This window comes from Peromyscus leucopus, chromosome 12 (genome assembly GCF_004664715.2).
Source record: "Peromyscus leucopus breed LL Stock chromosome 12, UCI_PerLeu_2.1, whole genome shotgun sequence".
In the NCBI taxonomy this organism is placed as follows: Eukaryota; Metazoa; Chordata; class Mammalia; order Rodentia; family Cricetidae; genus Peromyscus; species Peromyscus leucopus.
In genome coordinates, this window is record NC_051073.1 from 55,494,616 (window position 1) to 55,513,404 (window position 18,789).

Genomic DNA, 18,789 nt, shown 5'->3' on the forward strand with positions numbered 1-18,789 from the left:
GTTTTGAGTGAATGTATTCCTGTTCACTGTGTGTCAGAAGAGGACATTATGATCCCCCGGAATTGAAGTTATAAATAGTTGTGAGCCACCGTGTGGGTGCCAGGAACTAAACCCAGATCCACCACTGAGCCATCTCTCCAGGCCCATAAAGTCTACATTATTAAATGTTAAAAAAGAATTGAACTACCAAGTGATCCTGCACTTCCACTAGTGCAGCTATATTTGAATACAGAAAATAAACCAGTATATTAAATAAATATTGGTATGATATTGGAATAAACTAGAGTGTCCATTAATGAAAGAACTGATAAAGAAAATGTGGCACACAGACACCCAAATACACACACACACACACACACACACACACACACGAAAAAATTTTCAGCCATAGGAAGAATCAAAACCTCCCATTCTTTGCAAAATGCATGAACCTGAAGTCTTTGTGTTATAGGAAATGTTCTTGCATAGAAAGAAAAATACTACATGATCTCACTTACATGGAAATCTAAGAACGTTGATCACCTAGAAATTGAGGCTATAATGTTCATCACACAGAAGCTAGAGCAGTGAGGACGGTAACAAGATAGGAAGACATTGCTCAAGGGATACATGATGACAAATAGGAGGAATACATTTCAGAAGAACTATTGTGATACAGTGACTATAGTTAGTGATAACATACCCTTTAAAAGGACAGCATGTCAGGCACTGTGAAGACAGTAACTGTGCAGCAGTGGGCTTGGCAGTTAACTAGATTTAACCATTCCGCAACACACAGAGACCACAAAACAACACACAACATCAAATTTCTGAGGCCAGCATGAGGAAGAGTAAGAAAACACCTTGTTTGCAAATGCACTGTGCATGATGTGCTGTGTGCCTCTGATAAATGCAATGGTGTTATCCAATTAACTTTCTAGTACTCGGGAGAGAATCTTACGGGTTCTGCCAACTTACCATCGACTAATCTTAATTGTCTTTTGACCTATGCTAGTTGCATTGAGTGTAAGGGGATTGTCAGTCACATAGCAGTTTAAAACATTAACATCATACAACCTATAGATTGTTTTCCCCATTCAAACAAAGAAAATGAAAATTAGTAAAGTAAAGATCATAGGACTTACTTTGCTAGTAAAGCCAATGCCTTAAGAAGTTTTCCATCAGAACATTCCTCCAAATATTTGGTGGATTTAAATATGTGTCACAGGACTTATTGCAGAATCCTTACTTATAATGTGAAATAATATTTATATATATTTCTATATTACTTGTATATATCTTCTATATTATAAATAACATAAGTAAATATAAGTGTAATAATTATAAAACAGGAGCTTAACATATGTATTCTGAGGTCCTCCACTCATTACCACCTGCTACCAAATAACACATGTTGGAGGGTTTTTGCTGACTGGTAGAGGTTGCAGTCTCCCATGGCCTGGCAGCTTATCTCAATAGCTTGGTAACATAGAAATTCCCTCCCCGCCCCCCAGCAAAGCTTTGTGCTCTCTACCTGGCCTTGTCTAGAGAATGTCCCTGGGCCTGCAGGATTGACCTTATCTGAAAGCTGTCTCTGAACCAGATGCCTGTGTTATCGTTAGCTTGAACCCTGGCACAGATCCTGCTAGAAGCCGTCTTTGCTGGATATACTAGGAGCTTGTGAGAGGAATATGCCAATGAATGCAGATTAGGGTTTGTACCCAGATTCCCCAATCCTATATAGTCCTTATACTCTGGAATAAAGCTAAGCTGTCTCACTGAAAGCAGTCTCCCTGAAAGAGGGCTGTCTCCATTCATGCTCATGGGCCTCTTACAAAGCTTTCTGTTACCACTTCTGCCCCTTTGCCCTTGGGGACTGGTGGCCAACAGGCCTCGAGGGAAAGGAGGACCCCACAAACACAGTTACACATGATGTCAGTCCTCAGCTATTATCTCTGTTTCTTGGCTTTGAATACTTTGACATACTATTTATATATTAATTAATTAATTTGGCAGCACTGGAGATTAAACCCAGGGTCTTGGACTTGCTAAGCAAGAGTCCTCTCAGCCACACAGCCCCATTTTAAATGTTTTTAATTTGCCCAGGTTGGCCTTGAACTTTTGATCCTCCTAGCCTGTGCTAGGGCTTGCCTCTAGATATGCTTTTCCCAAACACTCATCTTTTCTGGCTCCTCAAGTTTTAAGAGGATCATCTCACTCAAGAAAGCTATGCTAAAAGAAGCTTCATTATCCCAGACACATTATTACCCTTTCTGGTCACAGCTAGAAAAGCATCCTTTTTATAGTAGATATCCCATAGAGGTAGGCAATAGAGTGACTCCCTCCCAAATCAATATCTGAGCTACAGAAATTACTTAATTCCTCATGAATGAAGAATCAACTTTCCTCATCAAGGAATCTACAGACAGCATTGACTCGAAAGTCCCCAGGTGATACCTAGAGCAAATAACTCCAAGAAAACCTAAGATAATAGTTGGTTTTACTCTCCAGGTGTCTACCTTTTACTATTATCTGTCCATTCAGTTGTCATCTTTAAGTTAGAAAGTCTAAAACACCATATTTAAATATTACCATATCTCATTTTCATAAGCAGTTCTCAAACCCCTTACCTGGCCTATAGATCTGATTCTGTAACACATTGTAAAGGTATGTCCTCTGTGTACTTATATCATCTGTAGAGGAACTTTCCTACCCACTTCTGTCTTAGCACCTTGATGTGGTGAGTAGGGAACTGGCTAATGCCTGATTTGGGGGAATTTGTAGGGAAATGTTCCCCAGACATGACTGTCATTCTTGATAGGAGGGGCATTTCTGGTCTAAAATAAAGAATCCAATCTTGGAACTGTGAATTGCCCAGCTCCTAGGTGTCCCCTAAATCTTTAGAATGAGTTCTTCCCTACAGCTGAAGGAGTAGAAGAAGGTCAAAGCACCATTCAAGTCATTTAGGTGAAACATGTTATTTTATCTAAAAAGAGGCTTCTTTCAGAAATTCATGCTTTTTGCCTTTAAATTCTCTGGATGATTCCTCTAGCTCTCTTTTCTGTTATGTGTACATCAAAGCATAACGACTTGGCCTGGGACAAATGAGAAATTAATAACCGAAGCGAGGGTTTAAGAAATCCATAGTAATGATACAAATGAGACCCATCAAATTAGAAAACCAAAATGAAAACACACTAAACACTTCAAAATTTAATTAGAAAAAGTTCCAAGTTCAGACCACACTGAGGCCATTTCACACCAGCACTCTATATTGGAACCAGAAAAGGAGAGTCGTTATGGGGGAATGTGACCTTGGGGAAGTGGCAAGATCAGCTTACTGCCTCTGTCACCAGGCTCGCTTCTTAGGGCTCACCCCTAATGTTTCATTAAAGCTTGAACCAAGGCAAGCATCTCTTCAATTTAACCTTCACAAGAGACAGAACTCAGGTTTTTCTTTTCCCCAGTCATGGTACTGCAATTGACTTGAGACTGCTGGTCATAAACCATTAAAAATATTTTCTAAATTAATACACCAACTATGAACCATAAATTGGCTGCCGGTCCCTGTGAGCCATTCCCATTGACTTTTAAGTCCAATACTGTATATCAGGTAGGAATCCCTTTTCTGCCTAGCAGCAATGTTTTAGTGGGAAGAGAAAGCTTTAAGGTTATATATGGTGAGAATGAATCATCTTTCTTTTCTATAGCCTTTTTCATACAAATTGTATATCCTCCAAATACTTTATAGACCTCTATAATACAGAAGAGTATAAAGAATAAATCCTAAAGAACATAGGAAAAGAGAAGTTCCCAATCCTCTGTAAACTCTGTATGGTATCTATCTGTGAAAGTTGTATCCACTTTGCATCTTAGAATTTAGCCCACTTTATTATTATAGACTTTAACTCCTGTTGTTATTTATTTATTAACTTCTCAAGTTATCTCTACAGGCAGCCATCAAATACAATTTTATCACCTATGAATCTGAGACAAGCTGAGCTTTCTAGAAAGTCACACAATAAGAATGATGGCTAAAAACGGGTCCTCAGGTACAGGGACTCAATTAATATTACCCTGAAAACAATCACCAGAAGACATTGGAGAATGTTGTGACAGGTTCGGGTTATGACAACAGAATGTACCCACATTCTCTCCAAAGTCAGCTTTCTGATTCATATGGTTATTTACTGGCCCATAAATATATATTCGCAACAACAGTCATAGAAATCTTTTGGGTTCAATTCTATTTGAGCTGCCTGTATATTTACATTAGAACACCTTTGCCTACTAAATCAAACTTGCAGATACCTTGTGACCATCTCTAATTTAGAGTCTTCTTTCTCAGCTCTCCTTGGAACTCTCTTCTCTACTGTTTCTCTCTTGCTAGTTGTTAATGCTCATTGCTATATTTCTATGATATCCTTCAAAAGTTCAGTTTGGTAATAGCTGCTCAAGCCAATAGCCCCAACAGCACACTACAAAAGTTCCTGCTCATCTATGGGTTCACTTTCTTCAGTTTCAGTTACTTGTGGAGACTCTAAAGTGTTAAGGAAAAGAATCTGTACATAAGCAACTTGTGCATTTTAAATTGTGTATGTTTTTTAAGTATTATTTTGGAATTTCACAGTATCCCACTCCATCTACCTATGGAGAACACGAATCACTCATTTGCCCAGTGCATACACACTGAATGCACTTCCAGACTACTTTGGCTGTGTATTGACTGTCAGAGAATTTCAGTGAGTGTATTCTTACAACCTTATTGTAAGGCTCTGTGATAGTTAACATTAATTACCAACTTGACAGGGTTTCTAGTTTCTAATCACCTAGGAAACAAACCTCTAGGCATGGCTGTGAGGGAATTCCTAGGCTGGGTTAATTAAGGTGGGAAGATCCACCCTAAATGTGTCTGGCACCGTTCTCTATGTTGGAATCCTGGCTTAAGCACTGAAGTTCATCTCTCTTAGCTTCCTGACAGTGGTTGCAATGCATCCAGCTGCTTTAAACTCATGCAGCCACACCCTCTCTATTATGGTGGACTGCATACTCCACTATGAGCTGAAATAAAAGCTCCCTGCCTTATGTGGCTTTATTAGCTATTTTGTCACAGGTATAAGAAAAGTCATATAGGTCTGTCTGTCTATCCATCTCTATCTATCATCTATCTATCTATCATCTATCTATCTATCTATCTATCTATCTATCTATCTATCTATCATCTATGCAAACTTAATCCAAAAATCTTAAACTCAAAGTATTTCTGGCCCTAGTATTATTCAAACTGCAGTTATTGACTCTAATATCTTACTATGCATAATTCATAAATTAAACTTTATAAAAGATTTGAAGTTATAGGCCAAAACAATAATTATAGGATATAATAATGTCCTTGTTTTAGGTATCCACTGTGGTTCTTTAAATATATCTTTGAGAATAAATGTAATTTAAAAAACATTAACATTGTATTTTTTTTTCCTGGAGAAACTGACCCATATATCCCTAGGGTTTTTTGTGCCTTGATGTGAGCTAGCTGTAAATGTGTTGAGACTTGGGAGCTCTAGTATCATTTGTCTGAGTTCTAATTTCCTACCATCATAAACAAGCTGGCAGTTTGGATGTCAGAGAGATGCTTAAGCTGGAGCCTGGCAAAGGTCAAGGTACATCCAGCCTGCTGTTGCATGAACATAAAGCCCCATTTGCTTTATGATCATTAGCCCCAATTTATTTTTGAAGTACAACACCAAGGCAGGTATTACATATCATCTCCCATTTACAGATAAAGAACAGAAGTTCCTCCTGCAAGGCTAATACAATTCTCTGGAATTCTCCACATGCCACCCTTCTTGTCACTACACACAAAGACACACTCACACAAGTGCCCGCAGTGTCCCAGTATAAACAGCAAAACTTTGGTCAAGTCGGTGTGGCTCATACGTGTACATAAAATGTGATACAAAACCTCTGTATGTATCCTAAGGAAGAAACATATTGTTGTATAATAAACTTCAAAGAAAAATATGCCTTATGGAGAAGATAGCAGGTGTAACGCCATGTTGAAAGCTTCAATGAGCCACAGGGGTAATGTACACTTGCTTCTTACTCAGCTCTAAGTCCCTAGCTCTGTTTATGTCACACCTCAAGGAACAGGTAAAAGACTAAGGCAGCTCTAAAGAACCCAGCACAACCATGGTAGAATGGAAGACCCACAGAATTCATAATTCTATAAACCAGTTCATCACAAGGATGGGACCCTTTCTCTCTTTCTTGGTTCCATTCCTCTGCCCAGTCAGGGAACTAGAACTACAGAGACCTAACTTTATTTCTTATTGTCCCTTTCAACTCAGGCTGCAAGCTCATAAATTCATGTAAAGCCAGGGGCTGATGCTAACAGAGCTGAAGCGTTCGGTGGCAACAAGAATAGACGTGGTTTCCAGATGCAGAACACTTCTTTTCTTCCCATCCTTTCTTCCCCCAAATCAATATTGTCAAATTAATAAAGCTGTGGCTTTTTGACATCACAGCAGATTACAGAAAGACAAGCTTGAGTGACAGGTAAATAGTAGCAAAGGGATGAGTTTCCACAGATACTTATTTATTTATGAAGCATAAGCAGCAAGTAGAATTAATAAACCTGCAGTCCTTGCTCTGTTTTGGAGATTTTAACCTGTCAACATCATAGATTAAATAATTGTAAGAGATTTCATGCATGTGGTAGTTCAAACACAAGCTGAATTTCCCACCAACAATACTCAAAGGGGAGAGTTTTACCCCATATCAGTATCTTCTTTATTGCATCAATATGCCTTCCCACCCCCTTCACAAGATTGTCTAAGAATGCATGCTTTAAAACATGCCTGGGTTTGCTGTTGTTCATAAGTCTACACACACGGAGTCAATTGTATATGTGCTGTGAGTGGAATGGCATATTGACATTTAGTGGAACAGGGGTGTGAAAAGAAGGCCAATTGTTTATAAGGTTCCCCTTAATCTGAAGCTATTTGTGAATATTTTCAGCTTCCCATTTCTTACTATTCTGATTGTTTCTGGCAATAAGCTGTTGTATTGAACTGATCTTTGAAATCGCCCTCTAACCTAGGAATACAACTTGCAGCATTTCTTTTCTCTGCTCCACTAAATTTCTGTCCTCTGGTATTTTCTTCCAGCTTATTTACTCACATTAATTTGCTTTTATTTATTTATTTTTAAATTTATTTGTTTTCCTTTCTGCCTTTTTATTTTTATGAAGCCCCACGACTTATTTTTCATTCTTTTAAAATTTGATATATTTGCTTTTAAAGTATCTACCTTTCTGTTATGTGCCATGTGTCCCAAGTGTACACTTCCCAAGGAAGCCAAAAGAGGAAGTTGGATCCCTTGGAACTGGAGTTACCGGTGGTTGTGAGCTACTCTGTGTGGATGCTGGGCACTGAACCCAGGTCCTCTGCAAAAGTAGCAAGTGTTATGAACTGTGGAGCCATCTCTACAGTCTCTAAATTTCCATTCTGGTTAAAGCTGCAGCTTTTTCCATGCTACCTTTCTCTTGCTCTCTGAAGTTGTATGTTTAATCAAGCATTAGCGAAATATTTTATCCTTAACAAAGGAAAGAAGGGACCTTTTTCCCCCTATTCTATCATAGTGTGCTATCTGTGAACAGAGACTTCACACAGATAATGTTGAACACCACAAGCAAGCACTCCATGAAGCAGCAGAGCTCCTCATCAGGGACAAGGCTTGCTCCCACCACCCCTGTTGTTTAGTGGGGAGGATTCCATAACCATTGAATCACAAATGACAAGCGTTCATGATGCCCAGGGAGGGAGAGCACAACCCAAGGACACGGTTTCCTGCCTTTTGCTGTCATTTAGGAAAGCAAGGTAACTTTGTAAACTTATTACTCAGGACTTGAATAAAACAGTGAATAAATAAAAAAGAATCTGGACTTCTCTGAGTTATGTTTCTAACCTTACACTCTTACCAGCTGACCTCAAGTCATGCCCTGTCTGTTTCCTACCAAGCCCAGAGCCAACCCTGGAAAATAACATACTTACCGCCTTTCCTCATATATGGAAGCAACTTTGCTTTTGAGAAATTTTAAAGTATTACCATGGAGGAAAAATTACTGCCTATTTTCAGTCCATCTTTCTTTTTAGGACAGTGGACAGGCTCCTGAGCAGGATATAGACATCCCAGCAAATAGCAGTGTTCCATTCTACAAATCTGGCCACAGCAACATTGCTAAAACTGTGTGCAAGTTTGGAATACACAGTGCTAACTCATGTGCCCCTTAAGATCAGTCTAGATCTGTGAGACACAGCCACTTCCACATGCAGAACTCCTATCTGTGAAATCATCACTCTTTCCTAGATGAGAATTATGGTTTTTTTTCTGCACTGTGTGGGAACCAGAAAGGCACTGAGCATCTGAGAGAAAATGAAAACAATTTAGCTCTGTTGAATGTCACCCTCTGTTGTTGATTTCCACACATCTGTGCATTTCTTCCTCTCCAAGGCTTCATTTAAATGTGCTAGTTTCTGACAAAGATGGGAAAAATCACTAATCCATTTCCCTCGCTCACCCATCACATTCATTTCTTCCTAGACTGAGGATCTCAAACTTGCTCTGCTTAGCAATATCTCCCCTTCAAAAGTCCCCAACTTGGCTCCCAAACTAAGAGAGTTCTGAGTTTCTCTTTAACCTTCCAATGATTTGGCTTGGAACAGTTCCATTCCTGAAAGAATGTCACTTTCATGTCACCATGGGTAGCCGCAGAGCAACCTCCAGGCTCTATTGTGTGGAAAATAATTGGACTAAAGCCAGAAAGCATCCATTGCAGGCTGGAAGTCTAAGCCTGATGATAGAGGGCTTCTCTGCTTGCTGCTTACTAGGGAGGCCAAGGCATGTACCCTTCTAATTTCCGACAATATGATGGGGATACACCACTCATCTTCTCCGGTTGCAAGTGACAAGCAGGCTGTAAGCCCTGCTGCCTCCCCTTGTTCCTTGTTTGTCTTCTCTGACAGTGCAGCTCACTCCTGTACTCCTGGGAGCCCAGAGGGCATGCATGACCTTTCTCCAGCTGTTCCCAGCTGTCATAGGCACCCCTGTCCCTCCTGTATCTTTCTGTCACATCTTTTAGAACTCCCTCTTCCTCTTACTTAATTTTCTGTTTCTCACTGTATCTTTCTCTTCCACTGAAGTCACCTGCAACTTCATTTCCTTAGACCATGGATGGCTGCTAGTTTGCTCTACAGCTGCCTTCCTTTGCTTTGAATCATGTCTTTGCCTTCATTTTATAGTTTAATTGTATTTTTTCCCCATTTGATTTCTGTCCACATGAACTCAGTGAGCTCAGTACTTGACTCTGCAGACTAATACTGCTAGAAAATGTAGCACAACGAAAAGGCAAAGGCAAACAACAGAGAAGCTTGCTGACTTCTCCTCTGCTCTTTCTTGGTGTCCTTGGGTCTGCATCATGATTTTATGCTTCTTCCTCCCACATACTACTTTCCCTGCACTCATCTGCTATCGGAACTCTTTAAATCTCCTCCAATAATCAGGATGTGAGGAAATAGTGGCCAGTGATGCTCACCACCACGGAGATTCTGTAAGTCCAAGCATTTGAAAGAAACAACAAAACTATTTACTATGTTTTTATATATCCATTTGAGAAACTTCAGACATACGAGGGCTTGTCAGGAACATCATCAACACTGGAGTGGTGCTCAATCATTTCCACCGAGACCATTCTTACAACCTGTCACTGTCTCCCTTAGAAAATGGTCACCAACACCAGTGGGAAACAAATGGGAGCAGGAATGCCCCAGCAAATGCTTCAGGGTCTGTGGGGAGGATTGGATTGAGAAGAATGCCAGGACAGTATGAGGACAATTGTTTGTTTTGTTTTTGTGATGTGTGGTACTAACACTTTGTAATGTTTACCAGGTGAATATAAAGTATTTTTAAAGAAAGATGGCTTTCTGATATTTAATGATGGACAGCAAAATCTGGTTTTAATAAATTGTCCCATCTAATGTTGGCAGAAACATTTGTGCCGTGGTATGGCAGTGGAACAAAACTTTAATCCCAGCACTCTAGAGGCAGAGGCAGTTTTACTTATGTGAGTTCAAGGCCATCCTGATCTATAGAGAGAATTCCAGTCAGGGCTACATAGTGAGAACTTGTCAAGTACATACACACACACACACACACACAACACACACACACACACACACACACACACACCACACACACACACACACCTCTTTTAGTCTTGTTTTTAATTTTATTTACATTTTTAAATTTACTTATATGCGTATAAGAGTGCACGTCTGCCATGGCATGTACCTGTAGGTCAGAGGGCAAATTGTGGGAAATGATTCTGTCCTTTACTACATGGGTCTGAGCAACAGGTTTTAAATTATCAGGCATAGTAACAAGTGTCCTTAACCACTGAGCCATATGATTAGCATCCACTCTCATTTTAATGGTAAATGTATTATTTTCAGCCCTGAAAGATGAACTTTCAGATTAAAAATTCTAAGAGATAAAAAACAAGGCAAAAATTAGACTTGATAAATTCTTTGGCGATCAGCACATTGAGCAATTTTGAACTCTTTCCCTTTTCTCATATTCTACACACTTTCCATAGGTATATGTCAAAATCTGGAGATGAGCATACAGTAAATAAAGGTGAGTTCTATTAGGGCACTCATAGACCTATTGCCATGAATAGAAAAAACAAACAAACAATAGTACTTCCCTTTTCACCATGAGTTGTTATATTTTGGGAGGAAAATTTTGTGTCTTTAATACTTGGATTATGTGAAGCCCTACGGAAATGTCCATTATGATCATACAATCAGACATTATACATTCTTGCTAAATAGTTTCAGGCTTTCTCTCCTCACTTATACTTGTAAAATGAAATCTTCATGTGAATACAACATATCAACTTACTTGAACTTATGCTGCTATGGATTAAAGACACTATTATGTTATTAGTTTAAGCTTAGCAACTTCGAGGGAAGTTAGCTGAAGTCATCTTTGGGTCACAAAAGCCCTAACATTTCTTTGAGCTCAAGGATAAGAAAGGCAAAAGGCCAGTTCATCTGAGTCAGACCCTGGAGATCCACGGTACCACTGACACACTGCATGCTGTCAACAGTTTCTTCCTTAATAATAATTTTAAAAAAAATGTTTTAATTAAAATGGAATTCCATCACTTTCCCCCCTTCCCTTTCCTCCATCTAGCATTTCACCCCCTTTTTGATACCCTTGCCCCACCCCTCCCATGTCCATACCCTCAAACTGATAGTCTCTTTTTCTTTGATTACTATTGGTGTGTGCACACGTGTGCATGTATGTGTCTGTGTGTGCACATTTATTTTCTTCACTGTTTTTTTCCTCTCTATTTTTCCCCCTCTGGATTAAAAATGATGCCGATTTCATGGTTAGGTGATGAAGGAGAAAGAAATGCCTGTTTCATAGATCAAAAGCAAGGCACAGCTCTATAGCAACACTGGCAGAGGGTCTTGTATTATAACAGTCTCTGGACTTACCCATCATCTCTGACAGTCTGTCTTTTGGAGCATTGAGAGTGACAGGGACAGTGCATAAATCATTACATAAATGTAAGAAACACAGAGGTAAGTGTGCATGAGGCTCCATTTCCAGAATTTCATTTTATCTGTTGTGATGCCTTGATGGTCCACATCTGTTTCAAAGAGAAGTTTCTTTGCAGGGAGTAATAGAAACACTTACATGTGGATGTAGGAATGAAAATTTAGAATGTTATTATAAATTATGCTTATTCACTAAAGTAGTGGTTGTAGGTCCTTCTCCAATATTCATGACCTTACTAGTCCCAGGTAGTCGGCTAGGTTTCCAGAAAAGTTTTGACATAAACCTTGAGTGTATAAAAACAGAGTGAAAAAACTGAAGAAGGAAAGTCAGTGATCAATACAAAGACAGGGTCACCTCCCAAGAGGACTATCTGATTAACTGTGAGACAGCGTCTAGCTTTAAAGAGGCAATGCAGATCTCGGATTTGAGTAAACAATATAAACACAAGTTATACAGATTGTACCTTTAGCACCAGTTACTTAGGACAGACTGAGTCAGGAAGACTGCATGATCCCAGGGTTCAGGGCCATCCTGGGCAGCAAAGAGGAGACCTTGTGTACTGGGAAGAGGGAGGAAGTGAAGGTGGTGGTGAGAGAGAGGGAGAGGGAAAAGGGAGGTGATAGATATGTTAAAGTGGTCAGTGATTGATCAAGATCATCTGGTAGGGAAAAACACAGCACTCAACCTAAGACAATGTTGTAGTGGGGCACAGGAAATGGAAAGCACCCCTCTTTGTCTTCTGCCTGAAGGAAATAGCAAGTAAAAAGACCTGGGTTTCCCAAAACAGGACAAATGTTATGTTGGAAGACTAAATAAGCTGTGTCTAGGCTCTCTGTAAGGTAATGACACCATGGTTCACCTTCAAAGGCTTGACTAAGAGACCAGCCACTACTCTATCCCTACTCCTTCCTATTAAAATGTCTATAATGTAAAGCAGTGAAGAGTCTCTCATCACTATGTCAGTTGTACCTACACAGCCAGTGTAGCCTGAGGGTTCTGAAGGTGGTTCTGGGTCCTGTGCTTTTTCTGTCTTCTTATATGACACATTCTATACTTAAATCTCTGTGTTGAGAATCCAGATAAGTATGCTGTGGGATGTCTTTCTGTATGCTGTGAATATGTGTTGCTCTGATTGGTTGATAAATAAAGCTGCATTGGCTTATGGCAGCGCAGGATAAGGTTAGGCAGTACATTTAAACTGAAGATGAGCCAAAGAAGAGTAGAGTGGAGAGAGATGCCAGCCCACCGCCCAAGCAGCAACAAGATGCCAGCAGACTGGTAACGCATGGCCATGTGGCAACATACAGATTAATAGAAATGGGTTAAGTTATAAGAGATACCTAACAAGAAGCCTGACCCATAGGCCATACAGTTTGTAAGTAATGTAAGTCTCTGTGTGTTTACTTGGGACCAAGTGGCTGCAGGACACAAGTGGGGAGATTCGTCCTGACTGCAGGCTGGGCAGGACCAGAGAAACTTATGGATACACAAGTATTGTTCTTTTAATCTTCTTAAATTTTCATATGTATATGTGGTGTATATATTTGTGTATGCATGTTTGCATGTGGGATGTGTGTGTGCATGCACATGTGTGTTCATGACTGTGGAGGACCAAAGTTTATGTCAGAATGTATCCTCCATTGCCCTTCCTCTTTGTGTATGAAGGCAGGGTCTCCAAATCAAACTCAGAGCTTGATGATATGACTAGTTTTCCTTGGCCAGCTTTCTCTGGCTCTCCTCTATCTACCTTCTGAGGTTGGAATGACCACCAGCCTTCATTGGTCATCCAGCATCTTAGTGAGCTCCAGGGATTCAAATTCCAGTTCTTACACTTATCCAATGACAGAATCATCTCCCCTGCACCAGAGAAGTGTTTTAAAACACTGTGCCCTCCATATGGGGTATTTAAAAACCAAAGAGTATCATGGCACAAATAATAAGCCACGTAGTCCGGTGACAAAATGAAGCTAGATGAGCAATAGCTCATCTTGACCATACAGAAAATAACATTGACTATACAACTTTTACAAAAGTATTGGGGGAAAAAAAAGCATAAATATTGAAATCCTATCCTGCCCTGAAATCACAGGTTACGTGGCCTAAGTCAATCAGTCATGCCCCAAACACCAGTAGGCCAGAGCTAGTCACTCTGGACACAGTGCATCATGTGCACTTACACACATCGATCTAACTCTCAGCCACCTACTTGAAATAATCAGGGCCGAGATCCAAAAGCACAGCTTTGTGTCTCTGAGAAGCCTCAGCGAAGCTTTGAAAGACTTGAAGAGAAGCGATCTTCACAAAAGAACAAAAAGAAAGAAACTTGAAAGTGAACCGAAGTTCTGAAGTGTGTGGGGGTGGGAGAAGCTTCCTGTGCAAGGAGCAGCGAGGAGGAAGCTAGCTCAAAGCAACCAGAAGAGAGGAATGTGCTGAAGACCCTGAGGCTTGGTGGTTCAGCTCCACAGGGAAGCTGCAGGCCCCTGCCAGGGGAAGAATGCATCTTACTATGCTCTCCAGGTGTGCCTGCTGGCTAGACTTCCCTAGACTTCCCTGGCCTTCCAGCGGTGAATGAAGGACTAGGCACAGAAGGCTGGGGGTTTCCACGACACAGACTCTGCTGCTCTTGGAAAACACAGAATGATTTCCTGGGCCTTCTGACTGACCAGAGAGGACCCTTTGTGAGATATACAATAGCTATAAATTCTATTGTGTGGTGTGCTTTGTGAAATTACATGAGGGCAACTGGGCTCTGATATCTCTGTGCAAACCTGGGCAGTCTGAGCCCCACAAGTTGGCTCTCCACAGTACCTGTGAATTTTCAATTCTAGCATAAGCTGCCTTGCAGGTAACGGTAATGGGGTTTATCTTATGTCACACCTACATAATTTTTTATCATAGTGCTAATTTTTAGCAATGGCAGCAACAAAACAAACAAAAAAAATTGCAGGCACACACACACAAAATCCAGTCTGTTCAATTAGGAGGAGATAGCAGGGCATCCCAGTGGGGTGCTGGTGACATAAAGATCAGGTACAAGTGACCTGTGGTGTTGAAGTTTATTTGTTTGAACAGCTGAGAATTATCTCCTGACCTATGAAACCCTTGTAACAGGTGGCCCTTCTGTCAGAATCTCATAGCACTTGGTTTGAGAAGGTGTCAAAAGTTTGCTCAAGCAGAAAGGATACATTTTCTTCTCCATAAGAAAAGAATAAATATATAAATAAACCAAAGAGTGTAAACATGACTGGCTGAAAAGCTGGATTGTTTCCGTGAGCGTCTCTGTGGGTGAAGGGGGATTTCTTAACTCGTACTCAGTTTTCTTGTTTGTAAAATATGGAAACTAATTGTTGTTCTCTGCTTTCAGAAAAGGGAACTGGGTCCTGCACTGTCCTGGTGACCTGGGGATCCACATTGCATGTGACATACACGGCTTATGGCATCACTCCCTCAGCTTTATCCTTGGCCTGCATTCTTGGCTGTTGGACAAGCAGCCCTGAACTCTACCCCTATTCTGGATGAACAATCCCACTCATCCTGAGGAGAAACAGAAGCCAAGACTCCCTCACAAACTCAAAGAGACATACATTTCAGTGGGCTTGTTACTAAAGTTACTGACCATTATCCTCAGTCATCATGAGATCTGATCAGAGCTAGCACGTTGAAAATGCTAAGGGGTAAAAAGCTGCTAGAATGTGAACACAGTCTGGACTGACCATCTGGCCTCACAGACTGCCTGTGGACCTTTACTGTCCACCTAAAAGACACACCTGATTACAAAGAGGGTGCTAGGAAGAAACCAAACACTTTTGATCTAGATAAAGACATAAGCAACTGCAACTGAGAAACCCGTCAAAATGAACACCGCCCCTGATCGCAGGTTTCACCATGGGTATGTAGACAGAGAATGGATAAAGCACATTGACTGTCATGAGGGCTTCCTCCACTCCTGAAAGCACTGTGTGTACTGAGATCCAAGTGTCATTAGCGGTATTTATGAATCTATCACATGTGCAGATTTTTACTCTTCAGATCAAGGAAAATAGGAAGAGAGTTGAGAGAGACCTACTGAGACTTCATGCTGCTCGAAGGAAAAAAAAAAATCCTCATTTATATTCCTCAGCCCTTTGCCATGAAGTGCTGATGTCCCCAAACAAAAAGAAAGCTTGTGTTTTCTGTTCTGGTGCATTGAAAAGCCCTTTATATAACAAGGTAGACAGGGATGCATCTGTCTACATTGTTATGCACGTGACATCTCATCAGAATGCAGGCTGTCAGAGCAGAGGGGAGAGAAGAAAGTGAAAAATTGGGGTGAGAAGCGAAGAAAAAAGAGGTATGAATTTGGGGGAGTAATTTAAGGAAGCAAAAAAAATGCTATACAAGAAGAAAAAACATCTAATATGAAGATGGGAGGGCCAAAAAGGTATCAGAAAGAGGAGCAGGGATTATGAGAGGGAAGATGGAAGGGGTGAAGGGAGCTCAGTGAGGCTAAGGAGGCAGAAGGATAACACAGCAGCAGGCTGTGGACGTCAAGGGAAAGGCAGGTGGGTTCTGATCCATCTTGGAATCTGAGGAAGTCATCTTAGGGCTCCGATGCTCCTCACCATGGGCTGAGATTTGTTCTCAGCATTTATGAACCTGGCAGAACAGTTTGACTGATGCACGATTCCCTAGTTGATCACTTCGTAACAGTCTGCCTGCATGAGTCATCACTACCCAGAACCCCACAAAAGATGCTCTTCTGTCTTGAGAACTTAGGTGACATTAATCATGTTTTATAGAGGATTAAGAGTTGGGCAACTCCTGTTGACATTGCACAAGAAGAGAAATGTCTTTGCTACCAAGAGCTGTGATACTCAGTGGTAGGAAAATAATAAGGAAAGAGTGTGGAGACAGGCTAGACTGTGCCTCCAGTGCTCAGCAGAGAGTCTGAGTTCATGCAGAGGTTGGCAGGTACAATTGATACCAACTTGCCATCATCTCTGGCTCTTAAAATTATCCATTATTGACTCTACAAACACACACTTTGCAATTCAAAGAAGTGATTGTAATCCAATGCAGGGATTCTGACTAAACTCTAGACCTACATCATTGCCCCTTTTCCTTTCCTCCCCTCGAGTCCTCCCATTATCCCTCCTTCATGTTGTCATTCAAATTTATGGTCGCCTTTTCTTTAACCGGAATGTGTGTGTGTGTGTGTGTGTGTGTGTGTGTGTGTATATATGTAAATGTGTATATATATACACATATATTTATATATGTATGTATACATAATTGTTTATATATTCCTAAATATATAAATACAGCCTGTTACTTGTATGTGTGCTTTCACGGTGGACCATTTGCTATTGGATAACCAATTGGTGTGCTCTTTCCAGGGGAAGACTATTTCTCCTTCTCTCAGCATTCCTTAGTTTCCTGTAGTTCTTTGTCTAGGGTTGAGGCTTCCCGAGTTTTTCCTCTTCCACATTGGCATGTCTATTGTTGTTGTCTTGGTTTAGGTCATGTTTAGGCAGTCATGTTGCTAAGACTTCACGGGTGTAATGTCTAATATTTCTAGAAGACACAATTTTACAGCAAACTTCTCTTTCCTCTGGCTCTTAGAATCTTCCCACCACCTCTCCCACAATGATCCCCAAGACTTAAGTGCATGCATTGTGTTGTAATTTTTTTCCTTTGGGATTGGGCTCTGCAACTCTACATTTTGATCAGTTATGGTTTTCTGTACTGGTCTCCATCAGTTACAAAGAGACCTTTCCTTGATGAAGAGTTAGCTAGAGAGGTTTGAATCTGGCTTCTTGGGAGCACAAAGCCTGTCTTCCTTCCTGACAAAATTGTGGTCCAGGCTGAGTGGGAGGAACTGGCCAGAGTTCAGCAGAGAAGACTATTCACCAATTCCAATTATGTGCATGCAGGCTACCCTTCATTGGTGAGGGTAATGGAGAGTTGAATGCATTTACGAGGACAGGGCAGTAAAGCTGAAACAGTTTTATGGGCGTGGTACAGAAATGAGAGGGTAGAAAAGACACTGGGCTAGACAATCCTTTCTGAAAATGTATTTCACATAACTTCGGGATGATTGCTAGGCCCCAAGGGGAGGGAGGGTATGTCAGCAGAGCCATTAGAAATGCTATTAGGTTTTAGGAGATTTTTGCAGAGTTATCGAACTTTTCATATTTTACGTTAGAATGTGGATATTAGCTCTGAATCCAATCCCATTGTCTCTGGCTTTCAGATGCACTTTGGTCCTCCCCCTGCTGTGCCGTGTGTGCTCCCAGGAGCAATCTGGCATCCCATCGGAAAGTGGCCGACCTAAATGTGGCTCTCCAAAGACACAATTTTATTCTGGGTACTTGATGATGACCCAGATATAGTCTAATATGTGATACAGAAATGTATTACTGAAGGTCCCATAATGTGTATTTCAAAGCTTTCTCACCTGGAACCGACTTAAGAGTATTATTCTTAGGTCCTCTTTTCCCTTCACTAGGAATAAGAACCAAGAGTGGCAGACATATTTGGCTTCATTCCATTAACCCACAGAATAAAAAGCCAGAAAGCATGATGATTCTTGTTTGAGATTTAACACAGATAAACATGGCATATTTTTAAAATTTATTTATTTAGCAAAAAGTTTTTTTTCTTTCATTTGACATACTAATCCCAGTTCCCCCTCCCTTCTCACATGTGATATTTTGAAGCAGACCTTAATTTTTTTTTTTTGATCATTGGATTGATAAGTTACTAAAATAACAGTTGGGTTTGTGATAAAATAAATCTAAGCAAGCCTGAACTGAGCAAAAGTACAGCTCTTGACTCTCAGCAGGACATTTGACGGCACAACTCCTGTTTGTGATGATGGAATGATCCGTAAGTACTACTCCCATATCCCCGCCGACCCTTTGCACACACTCTGGGACCTGTGTGTGTCCTTGGTTCACCCTGTCCCTGGAAAGGCCTCCTCTAACTCTCCTGGTATGTGATGTATTTTGTATCTCCATGCTCTTCCACCACATCTTCAGATTGCTTATTGCAGTTGCTAATTGTGCTCTCGTGTCCCAGTTTTAAATTGCTCAGTTCTCATGGCTAGATTGTAAATGCCTTCGTTAGGAGGCATGTTCCTCATGCTTTTCCCTTCGTCCCTAACGCAAGCAATGAGTATGGCCAGGTTAGGTGCACAAGTAACAT

The 18,789-nt window shown here is 40.7% G+C and overlaps 1 protein-coding gene across 1 annotated transcript in view; it reads right to left on the minus strand.

The window, feature by feature from the left end:
• The window catches only part of LOC114701477 (limbic system associated membrane protein), a 2,116,569-nt gene that overhangs the window by 1,483,158 nt on the left and 614,622 nt on the right, over nucleotides 1–18,789 (minus strand). The gene's annotated exons all lie outside the window — the stretch shown is intronic.